Consider the following 18,395-nt stretch of genomic DNA (forward strand, 5'->3'; position numbering starts at 1 on the left):
AGGAGGTCTTTGAAAGATGGCAAAGAGAAACAAAACTAGACAGAACCAGGGTACAGAGTTAATGTTTTAGAGCCCTGGTCTTCAGTTAAAACCTGCCTGGGACTAAACTGTTTGAGTGGACTAGTAGCATCATCCGGTTTTCTTGACTTTTACGAAGACTTTTATTGTATCCAATTTAAAAAAAAAAAAGTCTTCAATCAACCATCAACATCGCAAAAACATGGAGTGAGAGAAAAATGTAAAGCTGTGCTTTTCTCTGGTGCCTTCGAAAATTTTCCCCTATAGAAGAATTATCTTTCAGCATTCCATGAGAAAAGGCTAGCCCCAGTTACCTGTGAGCTGGTGGGGGGAAATGGGTGGCCACGCAAGCGTAGGGCTCTGTGGCGCAATGGATAGCGCATTGGACTTCTAGGGCAAGAAAGGCATTCAAAGGTTGTGGGTTCGAGTCCCACCAGAGTCGACCTTTGTCTTGTTACATCTTTGTCTACGGCCTTAGGTGGTGTAGAAAAATGCCAATTTCTAGGTATATCGACAAGCCCTTATGCAGTTGATTATAAAATGCCATAAATCTCTTTCTTCTACCACATATGCAGCTTTTTGGTCCCCTCTTTGCCTTCTAGGAGAAGGCAGCCATTCCGAGCTTGTGGTATCACCAGAGTCAAGCCTTGCATTATCTAGAAAGCAAGGAGTGGTACTGGTTCCACCTGGGCTAAAAACTGAGCACATGCGCCCAAGCTTGTGGCTCTGTGGCGCAATGGATAGCGCATTGGACTTCTAGAAAAGTGTAGTGATTCAAAGGTTGTGGGTTCGAGTCCCACGAGAGTCATCTTTTCTATCACGCCTGACGTCAAGACCTTGACTTCGCCTTTAGGTTGTCTTTGAAGAATGCAAAAGAAAAACCAAAACTAGACCGAGCCAGGCTTGGTAATCAAGGTTTCACAAGCCTGCTTTTGAGTTGAAGCCTACCTACGGAAACATTTTGTATTATATGTGACATTAAAGGCAATTTGCCAGCTCTATATCGTGCTGAAAGTTCAAGTGTGTGATGAACACATTCCACAGCTCAGATTTTCTCTGGTGCCTTTTAAAATATTGCCCTGGGAAGGAATTTTCCCTTTTGGCCATTCAGCATTGGACTTTTAGAATCAGGATGTGATTCAAAGGTCTTGGGTTCGAGTCCCACCACCAGAGTCGTCTTTTGTATCACGTGTGACATTAAAGACAATCTGTCAACTGTAAATCATGCTCAAGTGTCAAGGAGGTGTTGCCAAGCCTGAGCCTGCATGACTCCTCCCTACCCCACCGGTTTCCAGCCTTGACTGATTGATGTACAGGGCTCACTGCTGGAAGCCGAGCCCTGTACATCAGTAAGGCAGAGGTGGGGAGTTGGGCGGTGTGCTTCTGCGGCTCGCCAATGGCTCCTTGACACTAGAATCCTCATTTAGGAGGTCTTTGAAAGATGGCAAAGAGAAACAAAACTAGACAGAACCAGGGTACAGAGTTAATGTTTTAGAGCCCTGGTCTTCAGTTAAAACCTGCCTGGGGCTAAACTGTATGAGTGGACTAGTAGCATCATCCGGTTTTCTTGACTTTTACGAAGACTTTAATTGTATCCAATTTAAAAAAAAAGAGTCTTCAATCAACCATCAACATCGCAAAAACATGGAGTGAGAGAAAAATGTAAAGCTGTGCTTTTCTCTGGTGCCTTCGAAAATTTTCCCCTATAGAAGAATTATCTTTCAGCATTCCATGAGAAAAGGCTAGCCCCAGTTACCTGTGAGCTGGTGGGGGGAAATGGGTGGCCACGCAAGCGTAGGGCTCTGTGGCGCAATGGATAGCGCATTGGACTTCTAGGGCAAGAAAGGCATTCAAAGGTTGTGGGTTCGAGTCCCACCAGAGTCGACCTTTGTCTTGTTACATCTTTGTCTACAGCCTTAGGTGGTGTAGAAAAATGCCAATTTCTAGGTGTATCGACAAGCCCTTATGCAGTTAATTATAAAATGCCATAAATCTCTTTCTTCTACCACATATGCAGCTTTTTGGTCCCCTCTTTGCCTTCTAGGAGAAGGCAGCCATTCCGAGCTTGTGGTATCACCAGAGTCAAGCCTTGCATTATCTAGAAAGCAAGGAGTGGTACTGGTTCCACCTGGGCTAAAAACTGAGCACATGCACCCAAGCTCGTGGCTCTGTGGCGCAAAGGATAGCGCATTGGACTTCTGGAAAAGTGTAGTGATTCAAAGGTTGTGGGTTCGAGTCCCACCAGAGTCATCTTTTCTATCACGCCTGACGTCAAGACCTTGACTTCGCCTTTAGGTTGTCTTTGAAGAATGCAAAAGAAAAACCAAAACTAGACCGAGCCAGGCTTGGTAATCAAGGTTTCACAAGCCTGCTTTTGAGTTGAAGCCTACCTACGGAAACATTTTGTATTATATGTGACATTAAAGGCAATTTGCCAGCTCTATATCGTGCTGAAAGTTCAAGTGTGTGATGAACACATTCCACAGCTCAGATTTTCTCTGGTGCCTTTTAAAATATTGCCCTGGGAAGGAATTTTCCCTTTTGGCCATTCAGCATTGGACTTTTAGAATCAGGATGTGATTCAAAGGTCTTGGGTTCGAGTCCCACCACCAGAGTCGTCTTTTGTATCACGTGTGACATTAAAGACAATCTGTCAACTGTAAATCATGCTCAAGTGTCAATGAGGTGTTGCCAAGCCTGAGCCTGCATGACTCCTCCCTACCCCACCGGTTTCCAGCCTTGACTAATTGATGTACAGGGCTCACTGCTGGAAGCCGAGCCCTGTACATCAGTCAGGCAGAGGTGGGGAGTTGGGCGGTGTGCTTCTGCGGCTCGCCAATGGCTCCTTGACACTAGAATCCTCATTTAGGAGATCTTTGAAAGATGGCAAAGAGAAACAAAACTAGACAGAACCAGGCTACAGAGTTAATGTTTTAGAGCCCTGGTCTTCAGTTAAAACCTGCCTGGGACTAAACTGTTTGAGTGGACTAGTAGCATCATCCGGTTTTCTTGACTTTTACGAAGACTTTTATTGTATCCAATTTAAAAAAAAAAAGTCTTCAATCAACCATCAACATCGCAAAAACATGGAGTGAGAGAAAAATGTAAAGCTGTGCTTTTCTCTGGTGCCTTCGAAAATTTTCCCCTATAGAAGAATTATCTTTCAGCATTCCATGAGAAAAGGCTAGCCCCAGTTACCTGTGAGCTGGTGGGGGGAAATGGGTGGCGTGGGGGGAAATGGCTGGTGGGGGGAAATGGGTGGCTCTGTGGCGCAATGGATAGCGCATTGGACTTCTAGGGCAAGAAAGGCATTCAAAGGTTGTGGGTTAGAGTCCCACCAGAGTCGACCTTTGTGTTGTTACATCTTTGTCTACGGCCTTAGGTGGTGTAGAAAAATGGCAATTTCTAGGTATATCGACAAGCCCTTATGCAGTTTATTATAAAATGCCATAAATCTCTTTCTTCTACCACATATGCAGCTTTTTGGTCCCCTCTTTGCCTTCTAGGAGAAGGCAGCCATTCCGAGCTTGTGGTATCACCAGAGTCAAGCCTTGCATTATCTAGAAAGCAAGGAGTGGTACTGGTTCCACCTGGGCTAAAAACTGAGCACATGCGCCCAAGCTCGTGGCTCTGTGGCGCAATGGATAGCGCATTGGACTTCTAGAAAAGTGTAGTGATTCAAAGGTTGTGGGTTCGAGTCCCACCAGAGTCATCTTTTCTATCACGCCTGACGTCAAGACCTTGACTTCGCCTTTAGGTTGTCTTTGAAGAATGCAAAAGAAAAACCAAAACTAGACCGAGCCAGGCTTGGTAATCAAGGTTTCACAAGCCTGCTTTTGAGTTGAAGCCTACCTACGGAAACATTTTGTATTATATGTGACATTAAAGGCAATTTGCCAGCTCTATATCGTGCTGAAAGTTCAAGTGTGTGATGAACACATTCCACAGCTCAGATTTTCTCTGGTGCCTTTTAAAATATTGCCCTGGGAAAGAATTTTCCCTTTTGGCCATTCAGCATTGGACTTTTAGAATCAGGATGTGATTCAAAGGTCTTGGGTTCGAGTCCCACCACCAGAGTCGTCTTTTGTATCACGTGTGACATTAAAGACAATCTGTCAACTGTAAATCATGCTCAAGTGTCAAGGAGGTGTTGCCAAGCCTGAGCCTGCATGACTCCTCCCTACCCCACCGGTTTCCAGCCTTGACTGATTGATGTACAGGGCTCACTGCTGGAAGCCGAGCCCTGTACATCAGTAAGGCAGAGGTGGGGAGTTGGGCGGTGTGCTTCTGCGGCTCGCCAATGGCTCCTTGACACTAGAATCCTCATTTAGGAGGTCTTTGAAAGATGGCAAAGAGAAACAAAACTAGACAGAACCAGGGTACAGAGTTAATGTTTTAGAGCCCTGGTCTTCAGTTAAAACCTGCCTGGGGCTAAACTGTATGAGTGGACTAGTAGCATCATCCGGTTTTCTTGACTTTTACGAAGACTTTAATTGTATCCAATTTAAAAAAAAAGAGTCTTCAATCAACCATCAACATCGCAAAAACATGGAGTGAGAGAAAAATGTAAAGCTGTGCTTTTCTCTGGTGCCTTCGAAAATTTTCCCCTATAGAAGAATTATCTTTCAGCATTCCATGAGAAAAGGCTAGCCCCAGTTACCTGTGAGCTGGTGGGGGGAAAGGGGTGGCCACGCAAGCGTAAGGCTCTGTGGCGCAATGGATAGCGCATTGGACTTCTAGGGCAAGAAAGGCATTCAAAGGTTGTGGGTTCGAGTCCCACCAGAGTCGACCTTTGTCTTGTTACATCTTTGTCTACGGCCTTAGGTGGTGTAGAAAAATGCCAATTTCTAGGTATATCGACAAGCCCTTATGCAGTTGATTATAAAATGCCATAAATCTCTTTCTTCTACCACATATGCAGCTTTTTGGTCCCCTCTTTGCCTTCTAGGAGAAGGCAGCCATTCCGAGCTTGTGGTATCACCAGAGTCAAGCCTTGCATTATCTAGAAAGCAAGGAGTGGTACTGGTTCCACCTGGGCTAAAAACTGAGCACATGCACCCAAGCTCGTGGCTCTGTGGCGCAATGGATAGCGTATTGGACTTCTAGAAAAGTGTAGTGATTCAAAGGTTGTGGGTTCGAGTCCCACCAGAGTCATCTTTTCTATCACGCCTGACGTCAAGACCTTGACTTCGCCTTTAGGTTGTCTTTGAAGAATGCAAAAGAAAAACCAAAACTAGACCGAGCCAGGCTTGGTAATCAAGGTTTCACAAGCCTGCTTTTGAGTTGAAGCCTACCTACGGAAACATTTTGTATTATATGTGACATTAAAGGCAATTTGCCAGCTCTATATCGTGCTGAAAGTTCAAGTGTGTGATGAACACATTCCACAGCTCAGATTTTCTCTGGTGCCTTTTAAAATATTGCCCTGGGAAAGAATTTTCCCTTTTGGCCATTCAGCATTGGACTTTTAGAATCAGGATGTGATTCAAAGGTCTTGGGTTCGAGTCCCACCACCAGAGTCGTCTTTTGTATCACGTGTGACATTAAAGACAATCTGTCAACTGTAAATCATGCTCAAGTGTCAAGGAGGTGTTGCCAAGCCTGAGCCTGCATGACTCCTCCCTACCCCACCGGTTTCCAGCCTTGACTGATTGATGTACAGGGCTCACTGCTGGAAGCCGAGCCCTGTACATCAGTAAGGCAGAGGTGGGGAGTTGGGCGGTGTGCTTCTGCGGCTCGCCAATGGCTCCTTGACACTAGAATCCTCATTTAGGAGGTCTTTGAAAGATGGCAAAGAGAAACAAAACTAGACAGAACCAGGGTACAGAGTTAATGTTTTAGAGCCCTGGTCTTCAGTTAAAACCTGCCTGGGGCTAAACTGTATGAGTGGACTAGTAGCATCATCCGGTTTTCTTGACTTTTACGAAGACTTTAATTGTATCCAATTTAAAAAAAAAGAGTCTTCAATCAACCATCAACATCGCAAAAACATGGAGTGAGAGAAAAATGTAAAGCTGTGCTTTTCTCTGGTGCCTTCGAAAATTTTCCCCTATAGAAGAATTATCTTTCAGCATTCCATGAGAAAAGGCTAGCCCCAGTTACCTGTGAGCTGGTGGGGGGAAAGGGGTGGCCACGCAAGCGTAAGGCTCTGTGGCGCAATGGATAGCGCATTGGACTTCTAGGGCAAGAAAGGCATTCAAAGGTTGTGGGTTCGAGTCCCACCAGAGTCGACCTTTGTCTTGTTACATCTTTGTCTACGGCCTTAGGTGGTGTAGAAAAATGCCAATTTCTAGGTATATCGACAAGCCCTTATGCAGTTGATTATAAAATGCCATAAATCTCTTTCTTCTACCACATATGCAGCTTTTTGGTCCCCTCTTTGCCTTCTAGGAGAAGGCAGCCATTCCGAGCTTGTGGTATCACCAGAGTCAAGCCTTGCATTATCTAGAAAGCAAGGAGTGGTACTGGTTCCACCTGGGCTAAAAACTGAGCACATGCACCCAAGCTCGTGGCTCTGTGGCGCAATGGATAGCGCATTGGACTTCTAGAAAAGTGTAGTGATTCAAAGGTTGTGGGTTCGAGTCCCACCAGAGTCATCTTTTCTATCACGCCTGACGTCAAGACCTTGACTTCGCCTTTAGGTTGTCTTTGAAGAATGCAAAAGAAAAACCAAAACTAGACCGAGCCAGGCTTGGTAATCAAGGTTTCACAAGCCTGCTTTTGAGTTGAAGCCTCCCTACGGAAACATTTTGTATTATATGTGACATTAAAGGCAATTTGCCAGCTCTATATCGTGCTGAAAGTTCAAGTGTGTGATGAACACATTCCACAGCTCAGATTTTCTCTGGTGCCTTTTAAAATATTGCCCTGGGAAGGAATTTTCCCTTTTGGCCATTCAGCATTGGACTTTTAGAATCAGGATGTGATTCAAAGGTCTTGGGTTCGAGTCCCACCACCAGAGTCGTCTTTTGTATCACGTGTGACATTAAAGACAATCTGTCAACTGTAAATCATGCTCAAGTGTCAAGGAGGTGTTGCCAAGCCTGAGCCTGCATGACTCCTCCCTACCCCACCGGTTTTCAGCCTTGACTGATTGATGTACAGGGCTCACTGCTGGAAGCCGAGCCCTGTACATCAGTCAGGCAGAGGTGGGGAGTTGGGCGGTGTGCTTCTGCGGCTCGCCAATGGCTCCTTGACACTAGAATCCTCATTTAGGAGATCTTTGAAAGATGGCAAAGAGAAACAAAACTAGACAGAACCAGGCTACAGAGTTAATGTTTTAGAGCCCTGGTCTTCAGTTAAAACCTGCCTGGGACTAAACTGTTTGAGTGGACTAGTAGCATCATCCGGTTTTCTTGACTTTTACGAAGACTTTTATTGTATCCAATTTAAAAAAAAAAAAGTCTTCAATCAACCATCAACATCGCAAAAACATGGAGTGAGAGAAAAATGTAAAGCTGTGCTTTTCTCTGGTGCCTTCGAAAATTTTCCCCTATAGAAGAATTATCTTTCAGCATTCCATGAGAAAAGGCTAGCCCCAGTTACCTGTGAGCTGGTGGGGGGAAATGGGTGGCCACGCAAGCGTAAGGCTCTGTGGCGCAATGGATAGCGCATTGGACTTCTAGGGCAAGGAAGGCATTCAAAGGTTGTGGGTTCGAGTCCCACCAGAGTCGACCTTTGTCTTGTTACATCTTTGTCTACGGCCTAAGGTGGTGTAGAAAAATGCCAATTTCTAGGTATATCGACAAGCCCTTATGCAGTTTATTATAAAATGCCATAAATCTCTTTCTTCTACCACATATGCAGCTTTTTGGTCCCCTCTTTGCCTTCTAGGAGAAGGCAGCCATTCCGAGCTTGTGGTATCACCAGAGTCAAGCCTTGCATTATCTAGAAAGCAAGGAGTGGTACTGGTTCCACCTGGGCTAAAAACTGAGCACATGCGCCCAAGCTCGTGGCTCTGTGGCGCAATGGATAGCGCATTGGACTTCTAGAAAAGTGTAGTGATTCAAAGGTTGTGGGTTCGAGTCCCACCAGAGTCATCTTTTCTATCACGCCTGACGTCAAGACCTTGACTTCGCCTTTAGGTTGTCTTTGAAGAATGCAAAAGAAAAACCAAAACTAGACCGAGCCAGGCTTGGTAATCAAGGTTTCACAAGCCTGCTTTTGAGTTGAAGCCTACCTACGGAAACATTTTGTATTATATGTGACATTAAAGGCAATTTGCCAGCTCTATATCGTGCTGAAAGTTCAAGTGTGTGATGAACACATTCCACAGCTCAGATTTTCTCTGGTGCCTTTTAAAATATTGCCCTGGGAAGGAATTTTCCCTTTTGGCCATTCAGCATTGGACTTTTAGAATCAGGATGTGATTAAAAGGTCTTGGGTTCGAGTCCCACCACCAGAGTCGTCTTTTGTATCACGTGTGACATTAAAGACAATCTGTCAACTGTAAATCATGCTCAAGTGTCAAGGAGGTGTTGCCAAGCCTGAGCCTGCATGACTCCTCCCTACCCCACCGGTTTCCAGCCTTGACTGATTGATGTACAGGGCTCACTGCTGGAAGCCGAGCCCTGTACATCAGTCAGGCAGAGGTGGGGAGTTGGGCGGTGTGCTTCTGCGGCTCGCCAATGGCTCCTTGACACTAGAATCCTCATTTAGGAGGTCTTTGAAAGATGGCAAAGAGAAACAAAACTAGACAGAACCAGGGTACAGAGTTAATGTTTTAGAGCCCTGGTCTTCAGTTAAAACCTGCCTGGGACTAAACTGTTTGAGTGGACTAGTAGCATCATCCGGTTTTCTTGACTTTTACGAAGACTTTTATTGTATCCAATTTAAAAAAAAAAAAGTCTTCAATCAACCATCAACATCGCAAAAACATGGAGTGAGAGAAAAATGTAAAGCTGTGCTTTTCTCTGGTGCCTTCGAAAATTTTCCCCTATAGAAGAATTATCTTTCAGCATTCCATGAGAAAAGGCTAGCCCCAGTTACCTGTGAGCTGGTGGGGGGAAATGGGTGGCCACGCAAGCGTAGGGCTCTGTGGCGCAATGGATAGCGCATTGGACTTCTAGGGCAAGAAAGGCATTCAAAGGTTGTGGGTTCGAGTCCCACCAGAGTCGACCTTTGTCTTGTTACATCTTTGTCTACGGCCTTAGGTGGTGTAGAAAAATGCCAATTTCTAGGTATATCGACAAGCCCTTATGCAGTTTATTATAAAATGCCATAAATCTCTTTCTTCTACCACATATGCAGCTTTTTGGTCCCCTCTTTGCCTTCTAGGAGAAGGCAGCCATTCCGAGCTTGTGGTATCACCAGAGTCAAGCCTTGCATTATCTAGAAAGCAAGGAGTGGTACTGGTTCCACCTGGGCTAAAAACTGAGCACATGCGCCCAAGCTTGTGGCTCTGTGGCGCAATGGATAGCGCATTGGACTTCTAGAAAAGTGTAGTGATTCAAAGGTTGTGGGTTCGAGTCCCACCAGAGTCATCTTTTCTATCACGCCTGACGTCAAGACCTTGACTTCGCCTTTAGGTTGTCTTTGAAGAATGCAAAAGAAAAACCAAAACTAGACCGAGCCAGGCTTGGTAATCAAGGTTTCACAAGCCTGCTTTTGAGTTGAAGCCTACCTACGGAAACATTTTGTATTATATGTGACATTAAAGGCAATTTGCCAGCTCTATATCCTGCTGAAAGTTCAAGTGTGTGATGAACACATTCCACAGCTCAGATTTTCTCTGGTGCCTTTTAAAATATTGCCCTGGGAAGGAATTTTCCCTTTTGGCCATTCAGCATTGGACTTTTAGAATCAGGATGTGATTCAAAGGTCTTGGGTTCGAGTCCCACCACCAGAGTCGTCTTTTGTATCACGTGTGACATTAAAGACAATCTGTCAACTGTAAATCATGCTCAAGTGTCAAGGAGGTGTTGCCAAGCCTGAGCCTGCATGACTCCTCCCTACCCCACCGGTTTCCAGCCTTGACTGATTGATGTACAGGGCTCACTGCTGGAAGCCGAGCCCTGTACATCAGTAAGGCAGAGGTGGGGAGTTGGGCGGTGTGCTTCTGCGGCTCGCCAATGGCTCCTTGACACTAGAATCCTCATTTAGGAGGTCTTTGAAAGATGGCAAAGAGAAACAAAACTAGACAGAACCAGGGTACAGAGTTAATGTTTTAGAGCCCTGGTCTTCAGTTAAAACCTGCCTGGGGCTAAACTGTATGAGTGGACTAGTAGCATCATCCGGTTTTCTTGACTTTTACGAAGACTTTAATTGTATCCAATTTAAAAAAAAAGAGTCTTCAATCAACCATCAACATCGCAAAAACATGGAGTGAGAGAAAAATGTAAAGCCGTGCTTTTCTCTGGTGCCTTCGAAAATTTTCCCCTATAGAAGAATTATCTTTCAGCATTCCATGAGAAAAGGCTAGCCCCAGTTACCTGTGAGCTGGTGGGGGGAAATGGGTGGCCACGCAAGCGTAGGGCTCTGTGGCGCAATGGATAGCGCATTGGACTTCTAGGGCAAGAAAGGCATTCAAAGGTTGTGGGTTCGAGTCCCACCAGAGTCGACCTTTGTCTTGTTACATCTTTGTCTACAGCCTTAGGTGGTGTAGAAAAATGCCAATTTCTAGGTATATCGACAAGCCCTTATGCAGTTGATTATAAAATGCCATAAATCTCTTTCTTCTACCACATATGCAGCTTTTTGGTCCCCTCTTTGCCTTCTAGGAGAAGGCAGCCATTCCGAGCTTGTGGTATCACCAGAGTCAAGCCTTGCATTATCTAGAAAGCAAGGAGTGGTACTGGTTCCACCTGGGCTAAAAACTGAGCACATGCACCCAAGCTCGTGGCTCTGTGGCGCAAAGGATAGCGCATTGGACTTCTGGAAAAGTGTAGTGATTCAAAGGTTGTGGGTTCGAGTCCCACCAGAGTCATCTTTTCTATCACGCCTGACGTCAAGACCTTGACTTCGCCTTTAGGTTGTCTTTGAAGAATGCAAAAGAAAAACCAAAACTAGACCGAGCCAGGCTTGGTAATCAAGGTTTCACAAGCCTGCTTTTGAGTTGAAGCCTACCTACGGAAACATTTTGTATTATATGTGACATTAAAGGCAATTTGCCAGCTCTATATCGTGCTGAAAGTTCAAGTGTGTGATGAACACATTCCACAGCTCAGATTTTCTCTGGTGCCTTTTAAAATATTGCCCTGGGAAGGAATTTTCCCTTTTGGCCATTCAGCATTGGACTTTTAGAATCAGGATGTGATTCAAAGGTCTTGGGTTCGAGTCCCACCACCAGAGTCGTCTTTTGTATCACGTGTGACATTAAAGACAATCTGTCAACTGTAAATCATGCTCAAGTGTCAAGGAGGTGTTGCCAAGCCTGAGCCTGCATGACTCCTCCCTACCCCACCGGTTTCCAGCCTTGACTAATTGATGTACAGGGCTCACTGCTGGAAGCCGAGCCCTGTACATCAGTCAGGCAGAGGTGGGGAGTTGGGCGGTGTGCTTCTGCGGCTCGCCAATGGCTCCTTGACACTAGAATCCTCATTTAGGAGATCTTTGAAAGATGGCAAAGAGAAACAAAACTAGACAGAACCAGGCTACAGAGTTAATGTTTTAGAGCCCTGGTCTTCAGTTAAAACCTGCCTGGGACTAAACTGTTTGAGTGGACTAGTAGCATCATCCGGTTTTCTTGACTTTTACGAAGACTTTTATTGTATCCAATTTAAAAAAAAAAAAGTCTTCAATCAACCATCAACATCGCAAAAACATGGAGTGAGAGAAAAATGTAAAGCTGTGCTTTTCTCTGGTGCCTTCGAAAATTTTCCCCTATAGAAGAATTATCTTTCAGCATTCCATGAGAAAAGGCTAGCCCCAGTTACCTGTGAGCTGGTGGGGGGAAATGGGTGGCGTGGGGGGAAATGGCTGGTGGGGGGAAATGGGTGGCTCTGTGGCGCAATGGATAGCGCATTGGACTTCTAGGGCAAGAAAGGCATTCAAAGGTTGTGGGTTCGAGTCCCACCAGAGTCGACCTTTGTCTTGTTACATCTTTGTCTACGGCCTTAGGTGGTGTAGAAAAATGGCAATTTCTAGGTATATCGACAAGCCCTTATGCAGTTTATTATAAAATGCCATAAATCTCTTTCTTCTACCACATATGCAGCTTTTTGGTCCCCTCTTTGCCTTCTAGGAGAAGGCAGCCATTCCGAGCTTGTGGTATCACCAGAGTCAAGCCTTGCATTATCTAGAAAGCAAGGAGTGGTACTGGTTCCACCTGGGCTAAAAACTGAGCACATGCGCCCAAGCTCGTGGCTCTGTGGCGCAATGGATAGCGCATTGGACTTCTAGAAAAGTGTAGTGATTCAAAGGTTGTGGGTTCGAGTCCCACCAGAGTCATCTTTTCTATCACGCCTGACGTCAAGACCTTGACTTCGCCTTTAGGTTGTCTTTGAAGAATGCAAAAGAAAAACCAAAACTAGACCGAGCCAGGCTTGGTAATCAAGGTTTCACAAGCCTGCTTTTGAGTTGAAGCCTACCTACGGAAACATTTTGTATTATATGTGACATTAAAGGCAATTTGCCAGCTCTATATCGTGCTGAAAGTTCAAGTGTGTGATGAACACATTCCACAGCTCAGATTTTCTCTGGTGCCTTTTAAAATATTGCCCTGGGAAGGAATTTTCCCTTTTGGCCATTCAGCATTGGACTTTTAGAATCAGGATGTGATTCAAAGGTCTTGGGTTCGAGTCCCACCACCAGAGTCGTCTTTTGTATCACGTGTGACATTAAAGACAATCTGTCAACTGTAAATCATGCTCAAGTGTCAAGGAGGTGTTGCCAAGCCTGAGCCTGCATGACTCCTCCCTACCCCACCGGTTTCCAGCCTTGACTGATTGATGTACAGGGCTCACTGCTGGAAGCCGAGCCCTGTACATCAGTAGGCCAGAGGTGGGGAGTTGGGCGGTGTGCTTCTGCGGCTCGCCAATGGCTCCTTGACACTAGAATCCTCATTTAGGAGGTCTTTGAAAGATGGCAAAGAGAAACAAAACTAGACAGAACCAGGGTACAGAGTTAATGTTTTAGAGCCCTGGTCTTCAGTTAAAACCTGCCTGGGGCTAAACTGTATGAGTGGACTAGTAGCATCATCCGGTTTTCTTGACTTTTACGAAGACTTTAATTGTATCCAATTTAAAAAAAAAGAGTCTTCAATCAAGCATCAACATCGCAAAAACATGGAGTGAGAGAAAAATGTAAAGCTGTGCTTTTCTCTGGTGCCTTCGAAAATTTTCCCCTATAGAAGAATTATCTTTCAGCATTCCATGAGAAAAGGCTAGCCCCAGTTACCTGTGAGCTGGTGGGGGGAAAGGGGTGGCCACGCAAGCGTAAGGCTCTGTGGCGCAATGGATAGCGCATTGGACTTCTAGGGCAAGGAAGGCATTCAAAGGTTGTGGGTTCGAGTCCCACCAGAGTCGACCTTTGTCTTGTTACATCTTTGTCTACGGCCTTAGGTGGTGTAGAAAAATGCCAATTTCTAGGTATATCGACAAGACCTTATGCAGTTGATTATAAAATGCCATAAATCTCTTTCTTCTACCACATATGCAGCTTTTTGGTCCCCTCTTTGCCTTCTAGGAGAAGGCAGCCATTCCGAGCTTGTGGCTTCGAGTATCACCAGAGTCAAGCCTTGCATTATCTAGAAAGCAAGGAGTGGTACTGGTTACACCTGGGCTAAAAACTGAGCACATGTGCCCAAGCTCGTGGCTCTGTGGCGCAATGGATAGCGCATTGGACTTCTAGAAAAGTGTAGTGATTCAAAGGTTGTGGGTTCGAGTCCCACCAGAGTCGTCTTTTCTATCACGCCTGACGTCAAGACCTTGACTTCGCCTTTAGGTTGTCTTTGAAGAATGCAAAAGAAAAACCAAAACTAGACCGAGCCAGGCTTGGTAATCAAGGTTTCACAAGCCTGCTTTTGAGTTGAAGCCTACCTACGGAAACATTTTGTATTATATGTGACATTAAAGGCAATTTGCCAGCTCTATATCGTGCTGAAAGTTCAAGTGTGTGATGAACACATTCCACAGCTCAGATTTTCTCTGGTGCCTTTTAAAATATTGCCATGGGAAGGAATTTTCCCTTTTGGCCATTTAGCATTGGACTTTTAGAATCAGGATGTGATTCAAAGGTCTTGGGTTCGAGTCCCACCACCAGAGTCGTCTTTTGTATCACGTGTGACATTAAAGACAATCTGTCAACTGTAAATCATGCTCAAGTGTCAAGGAGGTGTTGCCAAGCCTGAGCCTGCATGACTCCTCCCTACCCCACCGGTTTCCAGCCTTGACTGATTGATGTACAGGGCTCACTGCTGGAAGCCGAGCCCTGTACATCAGTAAGGCAGAGGCGGGGAGTTGGGCGGTGTGCTGCTGCGGCTCGCCAATGGCTCCTTGACACTAGAATCCTCATTTAGGAGGTCTTTGAAAGATGGCAAAGAGAAACAAAACTAGACAGAACCAGGGTACAGAGTTAATGTTTTAGAGCCCTGGTCTTCAGTTAAAACCTGCCTGGGGCTAAACTGTATGAGTGGACTAGTAGCATCATCCGGTTTTCTTGACTTTTACGAAGACTTTAACTGTATCCAATTTAAAAAAAAAGAGTCTTCAATCAACCATCAACATCGCAAAAACATGGAGTGAGAGAAAAATGTAAAGCTGTGCTTTTCTCTGGTGCCTTCGAAAATTTTCCCCTATAGAAGAATTATCTTTCAGCATTCCATGAGAAAAGGCTAGCCCCAGTTACCTGTGAGCTGGTGGGGGGAAATGGGTGGCCACGCAAGCGTAAAGCTCTGTGGTGCAATGGATAGCGCATTGGACTTCTAGGGCAAAAAAGGCATTCAAAGGTTGTGGGTTCGAGTCCCACCAGAGTCGACCTTTGTCTTATTACATCTTTGTCTACGGCCTTAGGTGGTGTAGAAAAATGCCCATTTCTAGGTATATCAACAAGTCCTTATGCAGTTTATTATAAAATGCCATAAATCTCTTTCTTCTACCACATATGCAGCTTTTTGGACCCCTCTTTGCCTTCTAGGAGAAGGCAGCCATTCCGAGCTTGTGGTATCACCAGAGTCAAGCCTTGCATTATCTAGAAAGCAAGGAGTGGTACTGGTTCCACCTGGGCTAAAAACTGAGCACATGCGCCCAAGCTCGTGGCTCTGTGGCGCAATGGATAGCGCATTGGACTTCTAGAAAAGTGTAGTGATTCAAAGGTTGTGGGTTCGAGTCCCACCAGAGTCGTCTTTTCTATCACGCCTGATGTCAAGACCTTGACTTCGCCTTTAGGTTGTCTTTGAAGAATGCAAAAGAAAAACCAAAACTAGACCGAGCCAGGCTTGGTAATCAAGGTTTCACAAGCCTGCTTTTGAGTTGAAGCCTACCTATGGAAACATTTTGTATTATATGTGACATTAAAGGCAATTTGCCAGCTCTATATCGTGCTGAAAGTTCAAGTGTGTGATGAACACATTCCACAGCTCAGATTTTCTCTGGTGCCTTTTAAAATATTGCCATGGGAAGGAATTTTCCCTTTTGGCCATTTAGCATTGGACTTTTAGAATCAGGATGTGATTCAAAGGTCTTGGGTTCGAGTCCCACCACCAGAGTCGTCTTTTGTATCACGTGTGACATTAAAGACAATCTGTCAACTGTAAATCATGCTCAAGTGTCAAGGAGGTGTTGCCAAGCCTGAGCCTGCATGACTCCTCCCTACCCCACCGGTTTCCAGCCTTGACTGATTGATGTACAGGGCTCACTGCTGGAAGCCGAGCCCTGTACATCAGTAAGGCAGAGGCGGGGAGTTGGGCGGTGTGCTGCTGCGGCTCGCCAATGGCTCCTTGACACTAGAATCCTCATTTAGGAGGTCTTTGAAAGATGGCAAAGAGAAACAAAACTAGACAGAACCAGGGTACAGAGTTAATGTTTTAGAGCCCTGGTCTTCAGTTAAAACCTGCCTGGGGCTAAACTGTATGAGTGGACTAGTAGCATCATCCGGTTTTCTTGACTTTTACGAAGACTTTAACTGTATCCAATTTAAAAAAAAAGAGTCTTCAATCAACCATCAACATCGCAAAAACATGGAGTGAGAGAAAAATGTAAAGCTGTGCTTTTCTCTGGTGCCTTCGAAAATTTTCCCCTATAGAAGAATTATCTTTCAGCATTCCATGAGAAAAGGCTAGCCCCAGTTACCTGTGAGCTGGTGGGGGGAAATGGGTGGCCACGCAAGCGTAAAGCTCTGTGGTGCAATGGATAGCGCATTGGACTTCTAGGGCAAAAAAGGCATTCAAAGGTTGTGGGTTCGAGTCCCACCAGAGTCGACCTTTGTCTTGTTACATCTTTGTCTACGGCCTTAGGTGGTGTAGAAAAATGCCAATTTCTAGGTATATCGACAAGCCCTTATGCAGTTGATTATAAAATGCCATAAATCTCTTTCTTCTACCACATATGCAGCTTTTTGGTCCCCTCTTTGCCTTCTAGGAGAAGGCAGCCATTCCGAGCTTGTGGTATCACCAGAGTCAAGCCTTGCATTATCTAGAAAGCAAGGAGTGGTACTGGTTCCACCTGGGCTAAAAACTGAGCACATGCACCCAAGCTCGTGGCTCTGTGGCGCAATGGATAGCGCATTGGACTTCTAGAAAAGTGTAGTGATTCAAAGGTTGTGGGTTCGAGTCCCACCAGAGTCATTTTTTCTATCACGCCTGACGTCAAGACCTTGACTTCGCCTTTAGGTTGTCTTTGAAGAATGCAAAAGAAAAACCAAAACTAGACCGAGCCAGGCTTGGTAATCAAGGTTTCACAAGCCTGCTTTTGAGTTGAAGCCTGCTTTTGAGTTGAAGCCTACCTACGGAAACATTTTGTATTATATGTGACATTAAAGGCAATTTGCCAGCTCTATATCGTGCTGAAAGTTCAAGTGTGTGATGAACACATTCCACAGCTCAGATTTTCTCTGGTGCCTTTTAAAATATTGCCCTGGGAAGGAATTTTCCCTTTTGGCCATTCAGCATTGGACTTTTAGAATCAGGATGTGATTCAAAGGTCTTGGGTTCGAGTCCCACCACCAGAGTCGTCTTTTGTATCACGTGTGACATTAAAGACAATCTGTCAACTGTAAATCATGCTCAAGTGTCAAGGAGGTGTTGCCAAGCCTGAGCCTGCATGACTCCTCCCTACCCCACCGGTTTCCAGCCTTGACTGATTGATGTACAGGGCTCACTGCTGGAAGCCGAGCCCTGTACATCAGTCAGGCAGAGGTGGGGAGTTGGGCAGTGTGCTTCTGCGGCTCGCCAATGGCTCCTTGACACTAGAATCCTCATTTAGGAGATCTTTGAAAGATGGCAAAGAGAAACAAAACTAGACAGAACCAGGCTACAGAGTTAATGTTTTAGAGCCCTGGTCTTCAGTTAAAACCTGCCTGGGGCTAAACTGTATGAGTGGACTAGTAGCATCATCCGGTTTTCTTGACTTTTACGAAGACTTTAATTGTATCCAATTTAAAAAAAAAGAGTCTTCAATCAAGCATCAACATCGCAAAAACATGGAGTGAGAGAAAAATGTAAAGCTGTGCTTTTCTCTGGTGCCTTCGAAAATTTTCCCCTATAGAAGAATTATCTTTCAGCATTCCATGAGAAAAGGCTAGCCCCAGTTACCTGTGAGCTGGTGGGGGGAAATGGGTGGCCACGCAAGCGTAAGGCTCTGTGGCGCAATGGATAGCGCATTGGACTTCTAGGGCAAGAAAGGCATTCAAAGGTTGTGGGTTCGAGTCCCACCAGAGTCGACCTTTGTCTTGTTACATCTTTGTCTACGGCCTTAGGTGGTGTAGAAAAATGCCAATTTCTAGGTATATCGACAAGACCTTATGCAGTTGATTATAAAATGCCATAAATCTCTTTCTTCTACCACATATGCAGCTTTTTGGTCCCCTCTTTGCCTTCTAGGAGAAGGCAGCCATTCCGAGCTTGTGGTATCACCAGAGTCAAGCCTTGCATTATCTAGAAAGCAAGGAGTGGTACTGGTTCCACCTGGGCGAAAAACTGAGCACATGCACCCAAGCTCGTGGCTCTGTGGCGCAATGGATAGCGCATTGGACTTCTAGAAAAGTGTAGTGATTCAAAGGTTGTGGGTTTGAGTCCCACCAGAGTCATCTTTTCTATCACGCCTGACGTCAAGACCTTGACTTCGCCTTTAGGTTGTCTTTGAAGAATGCAAAAGAAAAACCAAAACTAGACCGAGCCAGGCTTGGTAATCAAGGTTTCACAAGCCTGCTTTTGAGTTGAAGCCTACCTACGGAAACATTTTGTATTATATGTGACATTAAAGGCAATTTGCCAGCTCTATATC

General features: G+C 45.2%; 26 non-coding genes across 26 annotated transcripts; all 26 read left to right on the forward strand.

Annotated features, from left to right (window-relative positions):
- The first annotated feature begins 374 nt into the window (after window positions 1–374).
- On the forward strand, window positions 375–460 carry TRNAR-UCU (transfer RNA arginine (anticodon UCU)). Its single transcript is given in 2 exon segments — window positions 375–411; window positions 425–460. It is a non-coding gene; the product is annotated as a tRNA-Arg (tRNA).
- Window positions 461–740: 280 nt separating this feature from the next.
- Window positions 741–826, forward strand: TRNAR-UCU (transfer RNA arginine (anticodon UCU)). The gene is given in 2 exon segments: window positions 741–777; window positions 791–826. It is a non-coding gene; the product is annotated as a tRNA-Arg (tRNA).
- A 990-nt stretch (window positions 827–1,816) lies between these two features.
- TRNAR-UCU (transfer RNA arginine (anticodon UCU)) lies at window positions 1,817–1,902 on the forward strand. Its single transcript is given in 2 exon segments — window positions 1,817–1,853; window positions 1,867–1,902. It is a non-coding gene; the product is annotated as a tRNA-Arg (tRNA).
- Window positions 1,903–2,182: 280 nt separating this feature from the next.
- TRNAR-UCU (transfer RNA arginine (anticodon UCU)) lies at window positions 2,183–2,268 on the forward strand. The gene is given in 2 exon segments: window positions 2,183–2,219; window positions 2,233–2,268. It is a non-coding gene; the product is annotated as a tRNA-Arg (tRNA).
- Window positions 2,269–3,278: 1,010 nt separating this feature from the next.
- TRNAR-UCU (transfer RNA arginine (anticodon UCU)) lies at window positions 3,279–3,364 on the forward strand. Its single transcript is given in 2 exon segments — window positions 3,279–3,315; window positions 3,329–3,364. It is a non-coding gene; the product is annotated as a tRNA-Arg (tRNA).
- Window positions 3,365–3,644: 280 nt separating this feature from the next.
- On the forward strand, window positions 3,645–3,730 carry TRNAR-UCU (transfer RNA arginine (anticodon UCU)). The gene is given in 2 exon segments: window positions 3,645–3,681; window positions 3,695–3,730. It is a non-coding gene; the product is annotated as a tRNA-Arg (tRNA).
- A 990-nt stretch (window positions 3,731–4,720) lies between these two features.
- TRNAR-UCU (transfer RNA arginine (anticodon UCU)) lies at window positions 4,721–4,806 on the forward strand. The gene is given in 2 exon segments: window positions 4,721–4,757; window positions 4,771–4,806. It is a non-coding gene; the product is annotated as a tRNA-Arg (tRNA).
- A 280-nt stretch (window positions 4,807–5,086) lies between these two features.
- Window positions 5,087–5,172, forward strand: TRNAR-UCU (transfer RNA arginine (anticodon UCU)). Its single transcript is given in 2 exon segments — window positions 5,087–5,123; window positions 5,137–5,172. It is a non-coding gene; the product is annotated as a tRNA-Arg (tRNA).
- A 990-nt stretch (window positions 5,173–6,162) lies between these two features.
- On the forward strand, window positions 6,163–6,248 carry TRNAR-UCU (transfer RNA arginine (anticodon UCU)). The gene is given in 2 exon segments: window positions 6,163–6,199; window positions 6,213–6,248. It is a non-coding gene; the product is annotated as a tRNA-Arg (tRNA).
- A 280-nt stretch (window positions 6,249–6,528) lies between these two features.
- On the forward strand, window positions 6,529–6,614 carry TRNAR-UCU (transfer RNA arginine (anticodon UCU)). The gene is given in 2 exon segments: window positions 6,529–6,565; window positions 6,579–6,614. It is a non-coding gene; the product is annotated as a tRNA-Arg (tRNA).
- Window positions 6,615–7,605: 991 nt separating this feature from the next.
- On the forward strand, window positions 7,606–7,691 carry TRNAR-UCU (transfer RNA arginine (anticodon UCU)). Its single transcript is given in 2 exon segments — window positions 7,606–7,642; window positions 7,656–7,691. It is a non-coding gene; the product is annotated as a tRNA-Arg (tRNA).
- A 280-nt stretch (window positions 7,692–7,971) lies between these two features.
- TRNAR-UCU (transfer RNA arginine (anticodon UCU)) lies at window positions 7,972–8,057 on the forward strand. Its single transcript is given in 2 exon segments — window positions 7,972–8,008; window positions 8,022–8,057. It is a non-coding gene; the product is annotated as a tRNA-Arg (tRNA).
- A 991-nt stretch (window positions 8,058–9,048) lies between these two features.
- On the forward strand, window positions 9,049–9,134 carry TRNAR-UCU (transfer RNA arginine (anticodon UCU)). Its single transcript is given in 2 exon segments — window positions 9,049–9,085; window positions 9,099–9,134. It is a non-coding gene; the product is annotated as a tRNA-Arg (tRNA).
- A 280-nt stretch (window positions 9,135–9,414) lies between these two features.
- TRNAR-UCU (transfer RNA arginine (anticodon UCU)) lies at window positions 9,415–9,500 on the forward strand. Its single transcript is given in 2 exon segments — window positions 9,415–9,451; window positions 9,465–9,500. It is a non-coding gene; the product is annotated as a tRNA-Arg (tRNA).
- Window positions 9,501–10,490: 990 nt separating this feature from the next.
- On the forward strand, window positions 10,491–10,576 carry TRNAR-UCU (transfer RNA arginine (anticodon UCU)). Its single transcript is given in 2 exon segments — window positions 10,491–10,527; window positions 10,541–10,576. It is a non-coding gene; the product is annotated as a tRNA-Arg (tRNA).
- A 280-nt stretch (window positions 10,577–10,856) lies between these two features.
- Window positions 10,857–10,942, forward strand: TRNAR-UCU (transfer RNA arginine (anticodon UCU)). Its single transcript is given in 2 exon segments — window positions 10,857–10,893; window positions 10,907–10,942. It is a non-coding gene; the product is annotated as a tRNA-Arg (tRNA).
- Window positions 10,943–11,953: 1,011 nt separating this feature from the next.
- Window positions 11,954–12,039, forward strand: TRNAR-UCU (transfer RNA arginine (anticodon UCU)). The gene is given in 2 exon segments: window positions 11,954–11,990; window positions 12,004–12,039. It is a non-coding gene; the product is annotated as a tRNA-Arg (tRNA).
- A 280-nt stretch (window positions 12,040–12,319) lies between these two features.
- On the forward strand, window positions 12,320–12,405 carry TRNAR-UCU (transfer RNA arginine (anticodon UCU)). Its single transcript is given in 2 exon segments — window positions 12,320–12,356; window positions 12,370–12,405. It is a non-coding gene; the product is annotated as a tRNA-Arg (tRNA).
- A 990-nt stretch (window positions 12,406–13,395) lies between these two features.
- TRNAR-UCU (transfer RNA arginine (anticodon UCU)) lies at window positions 13,396–13,481 on the forward strand. The gene is given in 2 exon segments: window positions 13,396–13,432; window positions 13,446–13,481. It is a non-coding gene; the product is annotated as a tRNA-Arg (tRNA).
- Window positions 13,482–13,768: 287 nt separating this feature from the next.
- Window positions 13,769–13,854, forward strand: TRNAR-UCU (transfer RNA arginine (anticodon UCU)). The gene is given in 2 exon segments: window positions 13,769–13,805; window positions 13,819–13,854. It is a non-coding gene; the product is annotated as a tRNA-Arg (tRNA).
- Window positions 13,855–14,844: 990 nt separating this feature from the next.
- Window positions 14,845–14,930, forward strand: TRNAR-UCU (transfer RNA arginine (anticodon UCU)). Its single transcript is given in 2 exon segments — window positions 14,845–14,881; window positions 14,895–14,930. It is a non-coding gene; the product is annotated as a tRNA-Arg (tRNA).
- Window positions 14,931–15,210: 280 nt separating this feature from the next.
- Window positions 15,211–15,296, forward strand: TRNAR-UCU (transfer RNA arginine (anticodon UCU)). Its single transcript is given in 2 exon segments — window positions 15,211–15,247; window positions 15,261–15,296. It is a non-coding gene; the product is annotated as a tRNA-Arg (tRNA).
- Window positions 15,297–16,286: 990 nt separating this feature from the next.
- TRNAR-UCU (transfer RNA arginine (anticodon UCU)) lies at window positions 16,287–16,372 on the forward strand. Its single transcript is given in 2 exon segments — window positions 16,287–16,323; window positions 16,337–16,372. It is a non-coding gene; the product is annotated as a tRNA-Arg (tRNA).
- Window positions 16,373–16,652: 280 nt separating this feature from the next.
- On the forward strand, window positions 16,653–16,738 carry TRNAR-UCU (transfer RNA arginine (anticodon UCU)). The gene is given in 2 exon segments: window positions 16,653–16,689; window positions 16,703–16,738. It is a non-coding gene; the product is annotated as a tRNA-Arg (tRNA).
- Window positions 16,739–17,746: 1,008 nt separating this feature from the next.
- On the forward strand, window positions 17,747–17,832 carry TRNAR-UCU (transfer RNA arginine (anticodon UCU)). The gene is given in 2 exon segments: window positions 17,747–17,783; window positions 17,797–17,832. It is a non-coding gene; the product is annotated as a tRNA-Arg (tRNA).
- Window positions 17,833–18,112: 280 nt separating this feature from the next.
- TRNAR-UCU (transfer RNA arginine (anticodon UCU)) lies at window positions 18,113–18,198 on the forward strand. Its single transcript is given in 2 exon segments — window positions 18,113–18,149; window positions 18,163–18,198. It is a non-coding gene; the product is annotated as a tRNA-Arg (tRNA).
- The last annotated feature ends 197 nt before the right edge of the window (window positions 18,199–18,395 follow it).

This window comes from Dendropsophus ebraccatus, chromosome 8 (assembly GCF_027789765.1).
Source record: "Dendropsophus ebraccatus isolate aDenEbr1 chromosome 8, aDenEbr1.pat, whole genome shotgun sequence".
Taxonomy (NCBI): domain Eukaryota; kingdom Metazoa; phylum Chordata; class Amphibia; order Anura; family Hylidae; genus Dendropsophus; species Dendropsophus ebraccatus.